A 12,145-nucleotide genomic window follows, 5' to 3' on the forward strand; every position below is an offset into this window, starting at 1 on the left:
TCTCCAAAAGTAAAGTAGTTGCAAACTCATGCTTTTAGAGACTTGTTTGGGCTCATGAGAGGAGTAGAAAAACATCAAAAATTTCAGTCCTGCATGATTCTACCAAGAAATGTGTGTTCATTCAAACCGCTGGTTTTTGATAGTTTGGGCCCTATTGAATAATGAATGTTTTGAATTTTCTCCAAAAGTAAAGTAGTTGCAAACTCATCCTTTTAGAAACTTGTTTGGGCTGTTGAGAGGAGTAAAAAACCATCAAAAATTTCAATCCTGCATGATTTTACCAAGAAATGTGATTCTTCATTCAAAACCTGATTTTTGCTATTGGGCTCTATTGAATAATGAATGTTTTGAATTTTCTCCAAAAGTAAAGTAGTTGCAAACTCATGCTTTTAGAGACTTGTTTGGGCTCATGAGAGGAGTAGAAAAACATCAAAAATTTCAGTCCTGCATGATTCTACCAAGAAATGTGTGTTCATTCAAACCGCTGGTTTTTGATAGTTTGGGCCCTATTGAATAATGAATGTTTTGAATTTTCTCCAAAAGTAAAGTAGTTGCAAACTCATCCTTTTAGAAACTTGTTTGGGCTGTTGAGAGGAGTAAAAAACCATCAAAAATTTCAATCCTGCATGATTTTACCAAGAAATGTGATTCTTCATTTTAAAACCTGATTTTTGCTATTGGGCTCTATTGAATAATGAATGTTTTGAATTTTCTCCAAAAGTAAAGTAGTTGCAAACTCATGCTTTTAGAGACTTGTTTGGGCTCATGAGAGGAGTAGAAAAACATCAAAAATTTCAGTCCTGCATGATTCTTCCAAGAAATGTGTGTTCATTCAAACCGCTGGTTTTTGATAGTTTGGGCCCTATTGAATAATGAATGTTTTGAATTTTCTCCAAAAGTAAAGTAGTTGCAAACTCATCCTTTTAGAAACTTGTTTGGGCTGTTGAGAGGAGTAAAAAACCATCAAAAATTTCAATCCTGCATGATTCTACCAAGAAATGTGATTCTTCATTCAAAACGCTGGTTTTTGCTATTTGGCTCTATTGAATAATGAATGTTTTGAATTTTCTCCAAAAGTAAAGTAGTTGCAAACTCATGCTTTTAGAGACTTGTTTGGGCTCATGAGAGGAGTAGAAAAACATCAAAAATTTCAGTCCTGCATGATTCTACCAAGAAATGTGTATTCATTGAAACCGCTGGTTTTTGATAGTTTGGGCCCTATTGAATAATGAATGTTTTGAGTTTTCTCCAAAAGTAAAGTAGTTGCAAACTCATCCTTTTAGAAACTTGTTTGGGTGTTGAGAGGAGTAAAAAACCATCAAAAATTTCAATCCTGCATGATTCTACCAAGAAATGTGATTCTTCATTCAAAACCTGATTTTTGCTATTGGGCTCTATTGAATAATGAATGTTTTGAATTTTCTCCAAAAGTAAAGTAGTTGCAAACTCATGCTTTTAGAGACTTGTTTGGGCTCATGAGAGGAGTAGAAAAACATCAAAAATTTCAGTCCTGCATGATTCTACCAAGAAATGTGTGTTCATTGAAACCGCTGGTTTTTGATAGTTTGGGCCCTATTGAATAATGAATGTTTTGAATTTTCTCCAAAAGTAAAGTAGTTGCAAACTCATCCTTTTAGAAACTTGTTTGGGTGTTGAGAGGAGTAAAAAACCATCAAAAATTTCAATCCTGCATGATTCTACCAAGAAATGTGATTCTTCATTCAAAACCTGATTTTTGCTATTGGGCTCTATTGAATAATGAATGTTTTGAATTTTCTCCAAAAGTAAAGTAGTTGCAAACTCATGCTTTTAGAGACTTGTTTGGGCTCATGAGAGGAGTAGAAAAACATCAAAAATTTCAGTCCTGCATGATTCTACCAAGAAATGTGTGTTCATTGAAACCGCTGGTTTTTGATAGTTTGGGCCCTATTGAATAATGAATGTTTTGAATTTTCTCCAAAAGTAAAGTAGTTGCAAACTCATCCTTTTAGAAACTTGTTTGGGCTGTTGAGAGGAGTAAAAAACCATCAAAAATTTCAATCCTGCATGATTTTACCAAGAAATGTGATTCTTCATTCAAAACCTGATTTTTGCTATTGGGCTCTATTGAATAATGAATGTTTTGAATTTTCTCCAAAAGTAAAGTAGTTGCAAACTCATGCTTTTAGAGACTTGTTTAGGCTCATGAGAGGAGTAGAAAAACATCAAAAATTTCAGTCCTGCATGATTCTACCAAGAAATGTGTGTTCATTGAAACCGCTGGTTTTTGATAGTTTGGGCCCTATTGAATAATGAATGTTTTGAATTTTCTCCAAAAGTAAAGTAGTTGCAAACTCATCCTTTTAGAAACTTGTTTGGGCTGTTGAGAGGAGTAAAAAACCATCAAAAATTTCAATCCTGCATGATTCTACCAAGAAATGTGATTCTTCATTCAAAACCTGATTTTTGCTATTGGGCTCTATTGAATAATGAATGTTTTGAAATTTCTCCAAAAGTAAAGTAGTTGCAAACTCATGCTTTTAGAGACTTGTTTGGGCTCATGAGAGGAGTAGAAAAACATCAAAAATTTCAGTCCTGCATGATTCTACCAAGAAATGTGTGTTCATTGAAACCGCTGGTTTTTGATAGTTTGGGCCCTATTGAATGTTTTGAATTTTCTCCACAAGTAAAGTAGTTGCAAACACATCCTTTTAGAACCTTGTTTGGGCTGTTGAGAGGAGTAAAAAACCATCAAAAATTTCAATCCTGCATGATTCTACCAAGAAAAGTGATTCTTCATTCAAAACGCTGGTTTTTGCTATTGGGCTCTTTTGAGTAATGAATGTTTTGAATTTTCTCCAAAAGTAAAGTAGTTGCAAACTCATGCTTTTAGAGACTTGTTTGGGCTCATGAGAGGAGTAGAAAAACATCAAAAATTTCAGTCCTGCATGATTCTACCAAGAAATGTGTGTTCATTGAAATCGCTGGTTTTTGATAGTTTGGGCCCTATTGAATAATGAATGTTTTGAATTTTCTCCAAAAGTAAAGTAGTTGCAAACTCATCCTTTTAGAAACTTGTTTGGGCTGTTGAGAGGAGTAAAAAATCATCAAAAATTTCAATCCTGCATGATTCTACCAAGAAATGTGATTCTTCATTCAAAACCTGATTTTTGCTATTGGGCTCTATTGAATAATGAATGTTTTGAATTTTCTCCAAAAGTAAAGTAGTTGCAAACTCATCCTTTTAGAAACTTGTTTGGGCTGTTGAGAGGAGTAAAAAACCATCAAAAATTTCAATCCTGCATGATTTTACCAAGTAATGTGATTCTTCATTCAAAACCTGATTTTTGCTATTGGGCTATATTGAATAATGAATGTTTTGAATTTTCTCCAAAAGTAAAGTAGTTGCAAACTCATGCTTTTAGAGACTTGTTTGGGCTCATGAGAGGAGTAGAAAAACATCAAAAATTTCAGTCCTGCATGATTCTACCAAGAAATGTGTGTTCATTGAAACCGCTGGTTTTTGATAGTTTGGGCCCTATTGAATAATGAATGTTTTGAATTTTCTCCAAAAGTAAAGTAGTTGCAAACTCATCCTTTTAGAAACTTGTTTGGGCTGTTGAGAGGAGTAAAAATCCATCAAAAATTTCAATCCTGCATGATTCTACCAAGAAATGTGATTCTTCATTCAAAACCTGATTTTTGCTATTGGGCTCTATTGAATAATGAATGTTTTGAATTTTCTTCAAAAGTAAAGTAGTTGCAAACTCATGCTTTTAGAGACATGTTTGGGCTCATGAGAGGAGTAGAAAAACATCAAAAATTTCAGTCCTGCATGATTCTACCAAGAAATGTGTGTTCATTGAAACCGCTGGTTTTTGATAGTTTGGGCCCTATTGAATAATGAATGTTTTGAATTTTCTCCAAAAGTAAAGTAGTTGCAAACTCATCCTTTTAGAAACTTGTTTGGGCTGTTGAGAGGAGTAAAAAACCATCAAAAATTTCAATCCTGCATGATTCTACCAAGAAATGTGATTCTTCATTCAAAACGCTGGTTTTTGCTATTGGGCTCTTTTGAGTAATGAATGTTTTGAAATTTCTCCAAAAGTAAAGTAGTTGCAAACTCATGCTTTTAGAGACTTGTTTGGGCTCATGAGAGGAGTAGAAAAACATAAAAAATTTCAGTCCTGCATGATTCTACCAAGAAATGTGTGTTCATTGAAACCGCTGGTTTTTGATAGTTTGGGCCCTATTGAATAATGAATGTTTTGAATTTTCTCCAAAAGTAAAGTAGTTGCAAACTCATCCTTTTAGAAACTTGTTTGGGCTGTTGAGAGGAGTAAAAAACCATCAAAAATTTCAATCCTGCATGATTCTACCAAGAAATGTGATTCTTCATTCAAAACGCTGGTTTTTGCTATTGGGCTCTTTTGAGTAATGAATGTTTTGAAATTTCTCCAAAAGTAAAGTAGTTGCAAACTCATGCTTTTAGAGACTTGTTTGGGCTCATGAGAGGAGTAGAAAAACATCAAAAATTTCAGTCCTGCATGATTCTACCAAGAAATGTGTGTTCATTGAAACCGCTGGTTTTTGATAGTTTGGGCCCTATTGAATAATGAATGTTTTGAATTTTCTCCAAAAGTAAAGTAGTTACAAACTCATCCTTTTAGAAACTTGTTTGGGCTGTTGAGAGGAGTAAAAAACCATCAAAAATTTCAATCCTGCATGATTCTACCAAGAAATGTGATTCTTCATTCAAAACCTGATTTTTGCTATTGGGCTCTATTGAATAATGAATGTTTTGAATTTTCTCCAAAAGTAAAGTAGTTGCAAACTCATGCTTTTAGAGGCTTGTTTGGGCTCATGAGAGGAGTAGAAAAACATCAAAAATTTCAGTCCTGCACGATTCTACCAAGAAATGTGTGTTCATTCAAACCGCTGGTTTTTGATATTTTGGGACCTATTGAATAATGAATGTTTTGAATTTTCTCCAAAAGTAAAGTAGTTGCAAACTCATCCTTTTAGAAACTTGTTTGGGCTGTTGAGAGGAGTAAAAAACCATCAAAAATTTCAATCCTGCATGATTCTACCAAGAAATGTGATTCTTCATTCAAAACCTGATTTTTGCTATTGGGCTCTATTGAATAATGAATGTTTTGAATTTTCTCCAAAAGTAAAGTAGTTGCAAACTCATGCTTTTAGAGACTTGTTTGGGCTCATGAGAGGAGTAGAAAAACATCAAAAATTTCAGTCCTGCATGATTCTACCAAGAAATGTGTGTTCATTGAAACCGCTGGTTTTTGATAGTTTGGGCCCTATTGAATAATGAATGTTTTGAATTTTCTCCAAAAGTAAAGTAGTTGCAAACTCATCCTTTTAGAAACTTGTTTGGGCTGTTGAGAGGAGTAAAAAACCATCAAAAATTTCAATCCTGCATGATTCTACCAAGAAATATGATTCTTCATTCAAAACCTGATTTTTGCTATTGGGCTCTATTGAATAATGAATGTTTTGAATTTTCTTCAAAAGTAAAGTAGTTGCAAACTCATGCTTTTAGAGACTTGTTTGGGCTCATGAGAGGAGTAGAAAAACATCAAAAATTTCAGTCCTGCATGATTCTACCAAGAAATGTGTGTTCATTGCAACCGCTGGTTTTTGATAGTTTGGGCCCTATTGAATAATGAATGTTTTGAATTTTCTCCAAAAGTAAAGTAGTTGCAAACTCATCCTTTTAGAAACTTGTTTGGGCTGTTGAGAGGAGTAAAAAACCATCAAAAATTTCAATCCTGCATGATTCTACCAAGAAATGTGATTCTTCATTCAAAACGCTGGTTTTTGCTATTGGGCTCTTTTGAGTAATGAATGTTTTGAATTTTCTCCAAAAGTAAAGTAGTTGCAAACTCATGCTTTTAGAGACTTGATTGGGCTCATGAGAGGAGTAGAAAAACATCAAAAATTTCAGTCCTGCATGATTCTACCAAGAAATGTGTGTTCATTGAAACCGCTGGTTTTTGATAGTTTGGGCCCTATTGAATAATGAATGTTTTGAATTTTCTCCAAAAGTAAAGTAGTTGCAAACTCATCCTTTTAGAAACTTGTTTGGGCTGTTGAGAGGAGTAAAAAACCATCAAAAATTTCAATCCTGCATGATTCTACCAAGAAATGTGATTCTTCATTCAAAACCTGATTTTTGCTATTGGGCTCTATTGAATAATGAATGTTTTGAATTTTCTCCAAAAGTAAAGTAGTTGCAAACTCATGCTTTTAGAAACTTGTTTGGGCTGTTGAGAGGAGTAAAAAACCATCAAAAATTTCAATCCTGCATGATTTTACCAAGTAATGTGATTCTTCATTCAAAACCTGATTTTTGCTATTGGGCTATATTGAATAATGAATGTTTTGAATTTTCTCCAAAAGTAAAGTAGTTGCAAACTCATGCTTTTAGAGACTTGTTTGGGCTCATGAGAGGAGTAGAAAAACATCAAAAATTTCAGTCCTGCATGATTCTACCAAGAAATGTGTGTTCATTGAAACCGCTGGTTTTTGATAGTTTGGGCCCTATTGAATAATGAATGTTTTGAATTTTCTCCAAAAGTAAAGTAGTTGCAAACTCATCCTTTTAGAAACTTGTTTGGGCTGTTGAGAGGAGTAAAAATCCATCAAAAATTTCAATCCTGCATGATTCTACCAAGAAATGTGATTCTTCATTCAAAACCTGATTTTTGCTATTGGGCTCTATTGAATAATGAATGTTTTGAATTTTCTTCAAAAGTAAAGTAGTTGCAAACTCATGCTTTTAGAGACATGTTTGGGCTCATGAGAGGAGTAGAAAAACATCAAAAATTTCAGTCCTGCATGATTCTACCAAGAAATGTGTGTTCATTGAAACCGCTGGTTTTTGATAGTTTGGGCCCTATTGAATAATGAATGTTTTGAATTTTCTCCAAAAGTAAAGTAGTTGCAAACTCATCCTTTTAGAAACTTGTTTGGGCTGTTGAGAGGAGTAAAAAACCATCAAAAATTTCAATCCTGCATGATTCTACCAAGAAATGTGATTCTTCATTCAAAACGCTGGTTTTTGCTATTGGGCTCTTTTGAGTAATGAATGTTTTGAAATTTCTCCAAAAGTAAAGTAGTTGCAAACTCATGCTTTTAGAGACTTGTTTGGGCTCATGAGAGGAGTAGAAAAACATAAAAAATTTCAGTCCTGCATGATTCTACCAAGAAATGTGTGTTCATTGAAACCGCTGGTTTTTGATAGTTTGGGCCCTATTGAATAATGAATGTTTTGAATTTTCTCCAAAAGTAAAGTAGTTGCAAACTCATCCTTTTAGAAACTTGTTTGGGCTGTTGAGAGGAGTAAAAAACCATCAAAAATTTCAATCCTGCATGATTCTACCAAGAAATGTGATTCTTCATTCAAAACGCTGGTTTTTGCTATTGGGCTCTTTTGAGTAATGAATGTTTTGAAATTTCTCCAAAAGTAAAGTAGTTGCAAACTCATGCTTTTAGAGACTTGTTTGGGCTCATGAGAGGAGTAGAAAAACATCAAAAATTTCAGTCCTGCATGATTCTACCAAGAAATGTGTGTTCATTGAAACCGCTGGTTTTTGATAGTTTGGGCCCTATTGAATAATGAATGTTTTGAATTTTCTCCAAAAGTAAAGTAGTTACAAACTCATCCTTTTAGAAACTTGTTTGGGCTGTTGAGAGGAGTAAAAAACCATCAAAAATTTCAATCCTGCATGATTCTACCAAGAAATGTGATTCTTCATTCAAAACCTGATTTTTGCTATTGGGCTCTATTGAATAATGAATGTTTTGAATTTTCTCCAAAAGTAAAGTAGTTGCAAACTCATGCTTTTAGAGGCTTGTTTGGGCTCATGAGAGGAGTAGAAAAACATCAAAAATTTCAGTCCTGCACGATTCTACCAAGAAATGTGTGTTCATTCAAACCGCTGGTTTTTGATATTTTGGGACCTATTGAATAATGAATGTTTTGAATTTTCTCCAAAAGTAAAGTAGTTGCAAACTCATCCTTTTAGAAACTTGTTTGGGCTGTTGAGAGGAGTAAAAAACCATCAAAAATTTCAATCCTGCATGATTCTACCAAGAAATGTGATTCTTCATTCAAAACCTGATTTTTGCTATTGGGCTCTATTGAATAATGAATGTTTTGAATTTTCTCCAAAAGTAAAGTAGTTGCAAACTCATGCTTTTAGAGACTTGTTTGGGCTCATGAGAGGAGTAGAAAAACATCAAAAATTTCAGTCCTGCATGATTCTACCAAGAAATGTGTGTTCATTGAAACCGCTGGTTTTTGATAGTTTGGGCCCTATTGAATAATGAATGTTTTTAATTTTCTCCAAAAGTAAAGTAGTTGCAAACTCATCCTTTTAGAAACTTGTTTGGGCTGTTGAGAGGAGTAAAAAACCATCAAAAATTTCAATCCTGCATGATTCTACCAAGAAATATGATTCTTCATTCAAAACGCTGGTTTTTGCTATTGGGCTCTATTGAATAATGAATGTTTTGAATTTTCTCCAAAAGTAAAGTAGTTGCAAACTTATCCTTTTAGAGACTTGTTTGGGCTCATGAGAGGAGTAGAAAAACATCAAAAATTTCAGTCCTGCACGATTCTACAAAGAAATGTGTGTTCGTTCAAACCGCTGGTTTTTGATATTTTGGGCCCTATTGAATAATGAATGTTTTGAATTTTCTCCAAAAGTAAAGTAGTTGCAAACTCATCCTTTTAGAAACTTGTTTGGGCTGTTGAGAGGAGTAAAAAACCATCAAAAATTTCAATCCTGCATGATTCTACCAAGAAATGTGATTCTTCATTCAAAACCTGATTTTTGCTATTGGGCTCTATTGAATAGTGAATGTTTTGAATTTTCTCCAAAAGTAAAGTAGTTGCAAACTCATGCTTTTAGAGACTTGTTTGGGCTCATGAGAGGAGTAGAAAAACATCAAAAATTTCAGTCCTGCATGATTCTACCAAGAAATGTGTGTTCATTCAAACCGCTGGTTTTTGATACTTTGGGCCCTATTGAATAATGAATGTTTTGAATTTTCTCCAAAAGTAAAGTAGTTGCAAACTCATCCTTTTAGAAACTTGTTTGGGCTGTTGAGAGGAGTAAAAAACCATCAAAAATTTCAATCCTGCATGATTCTACCAAGAAATGTGATTCTTCATTCAAAACGCTGGTTTTTGCTATTGGGCTCTATTGAATAATGAATGTTTTGAATTTTCTCCAAAAGTAAAGTAGTTGCAAACTCATGCTTTTAGAGACTTGTTTGGGCTCATGAGAGGAGTAGAAAAACATCAAAAATTTCAGTCCTGCATGATTCTACCAAGAAATGTGTGTTCATTGAAACCGCTGGTTTTTGATAGTTTGGGCCCTATTGAATAATGAATGTTTTGAATTTTCTCCAAAAGTAAAGTAGTTGCAAACTCATCCTTTTAGAAACTTGTTTGGGCTGTTGAGAGGAGTAAAAAACCATCAAAAATTTCAATCCTGCATGATTCTACCAAGAAATGTGATTCTTCATTCAAAACGCTGGTTTTTGCTATTGGGCTCTATTGAATAATGAATGTTTTGAATTTTCTCCAAAAGTAAAGTAGTTGCAAACTCATCCTTTTAGAAACTTGTTTGGGCTGTTGAGAGGAGTAAAAAACCATCAAAAGTTTCAATCCTGCATGATTCTACCAAGAAATGTGTGTTCATTCAAACCGCTGGTTTTTGATATTTTGGGCCCTATTGAATAATGAATGTTTTGAATTTTCTCCAAAAGTAAAGTAGTTGCAAACTCATCCTTTTAGAAACTTGTTTGGGCTGTTGAGAGGAGTAAAAAACCATCAAAAATTTCAATCCTGCATGATTCTACCAAGAAATGTGATTCTTCATTCAAAACCTGATTTTTGCTATTGGGCTCTATTGAATAATGAATGTTTTGAATTTTCTCCAAAAGTAATGTAGTTGCAAACTCATGCTTTTAGAGACTTGTTTGGGCTCATGAGAGGAGTAGAAAAACATCAAAAATTTCAGTCCTGCATGATTCTACCAAGAAATGTGTGTTCATTGAAACCGCTGGTTTTTGATTGTTTGGGCCCTATTGAATAATGAATGTTTTGAATTTTCTCCAAAAGTAAAGTAGTTGCAAACTCATCCTTTTAGAAACTTGTTTGGGCTGTTGAGTGGAGTAAAAAACCATCAAAAATTTCAATCCTGCATGATTCTACCAAGAAATGTGATTCTTCATTCAAAACCTGATTTTTGCTATTGGGCTCTATTGAATAATGAATGTTTTGAATTTTCTCCAAAAGTAAAGTAGTTGCAAACTCATGCTTTTAGAGACTTGTTTGGGCTCATGAGAGGAGTAGAAAAACATCAAAAATTTCAGTCCTGCATGATTCTACCAAGAAATGTGTGTTCATTGAAACCGCTGGTTTTTGATAGTTTGGGCCCTATTGAATAATGAATGTTTTGAATTTTCTCCAAAAGTAAAGTAGTTGCAAACTCATCCTTTTAGAAACTTGTTTGGGCTGTTGAGAGGAGTAAAAAACCATCAAAAATTTCAATCCTGCATGATTCTACCAAGAAATGTGATTCTTCATTCAAAACGCTGGTTTTTGCTATTGGGCTCTATTGAATAATGAATGTTTTGAATTTTCTCCAAAAGTAAAGTAGTTGCAAACTCATCCTTTTAGAGACTTGTTTGGGCTCATGAGAGGAGTAGAAAAAAATCAAAAATTTCAGTCCTGCACGATTCTACCAAGAAATGTGTGTTCATACAAACCGCTGGTTTTTGATATTTTGGGCCCTATTGAATAATGAATGTTTTGAATTTTCTCCAAAAGTAAAGTAGTTGCAAACTCATCCTTTTAGAAACTTGTTTGGGCTGTTGAGAGGAGTAAAAAACCATCAAAAATTTCAATCCTGCATGATTCTACCAAGAAATGTGATTCTTCATTCAAAACCTGATTTTTGCTATTGGGCTCTATTGAATAATGAATGTTTTGAATTCCTCTCATGAGCCCAAACAAGTCTCTAAAAGCATGAGTTTGCAACTACTTTACTTTTGGAGAAAATTCAAAACATTCATTATTCAATAGAGCCCAATAGCAAAAATCAGGTTTTGAATGAAGAATCACATTTCTTGGTAGAATCATGCAGGATTGAAATTTTTGATGGTTTTTTACTCCTCTCAACAGCCCAAACAAGTTTCTAAAAGGATGAGTTTGCAACTACTTTACTTTTGGAGAAAATTCAAAACATTCATTATTCAATAGGGCCCAAAATATCAAAAAACAGCGGTTTGAATGAACACACATTTCTTGGTAGAATCGTGCAGGACTGAAATTTTTGATGTTTTTCTACTCCTCTCATCAGCCCAAACAAGTCTCTAAAAGGATGAGTTTGCAACTACTTTACTTTTGGAGAAAATTCAAAACATTCATTATTCAATAGAGCCCAATAGGAAAAACCAGCGTTTTGAATGAAGAATCACATTTCTTGGTAGAATCATGCAGGATTGAAATTTTTGATGGTTTTTTACTCCTCTCAACAGCCCAAACAAGTTTCTAAAAGGATGAGTTTGCAACTACTTTACTTTTGGAGAAAATTCAAAACATTCATTATTCAATTGGGCCCAAAATATCAAAAACCAGAGGTTTGAATGAACACACATTTCTTGGCAGAATCGTGCAGGACTGAAATTTTTAATGTTTTTCTACTCCTCTCATGAGCCCAAACAAGTCTCTAAAAGGATGAGTTTGCAACTACTTTACTTTTGGAGAAAATTCAAAACATTCATTATTCAATAGAGCCCAATAGCAAAAACCAGCGTTTTGAATGAAGAATCACATTTCTTGGTAGAATCATGCAGGATTGAAATTTTTGATGGTTTTTTACTCCGCTCAACACAGCCCAAACAAGTTTCTAAAAGGATGAGTTTGCAAATACTTTACTTTTGGAGAAAATTCAAAACACTCATTATTCAATAGGGCCCAAACTATCAAAAACCAGCGGTTTCAATGAACACACATTTCTTGGTAGAATCATGCAGGACTGAAATTTTTGATGTTTTTCTACTCCTCTCATGAGCCCAAACAAGTCTCTAAAAGCATGAGTTTGCAACTACTTTACTTTTGGAGAAGATTCAA

The sequence above is a fragment of the Dendrobates tinctorius genome, unplaced genomic scaffold, assembly GCF_039654945.1.
Source record: "Dendrobates tinctorius isolate UK_male_01 unplaced genomic scaffold, ASM3965494v1 ptg000012l, whole genome shotgun sequence".
Classification (NCBI taxonomy): domain Eukaryota; kingdom Metazoa; phylum Chordata; class Amphibia; order Anura; family Dendrobatidae; genus Dendrobates; species Dendrobates tinctorius.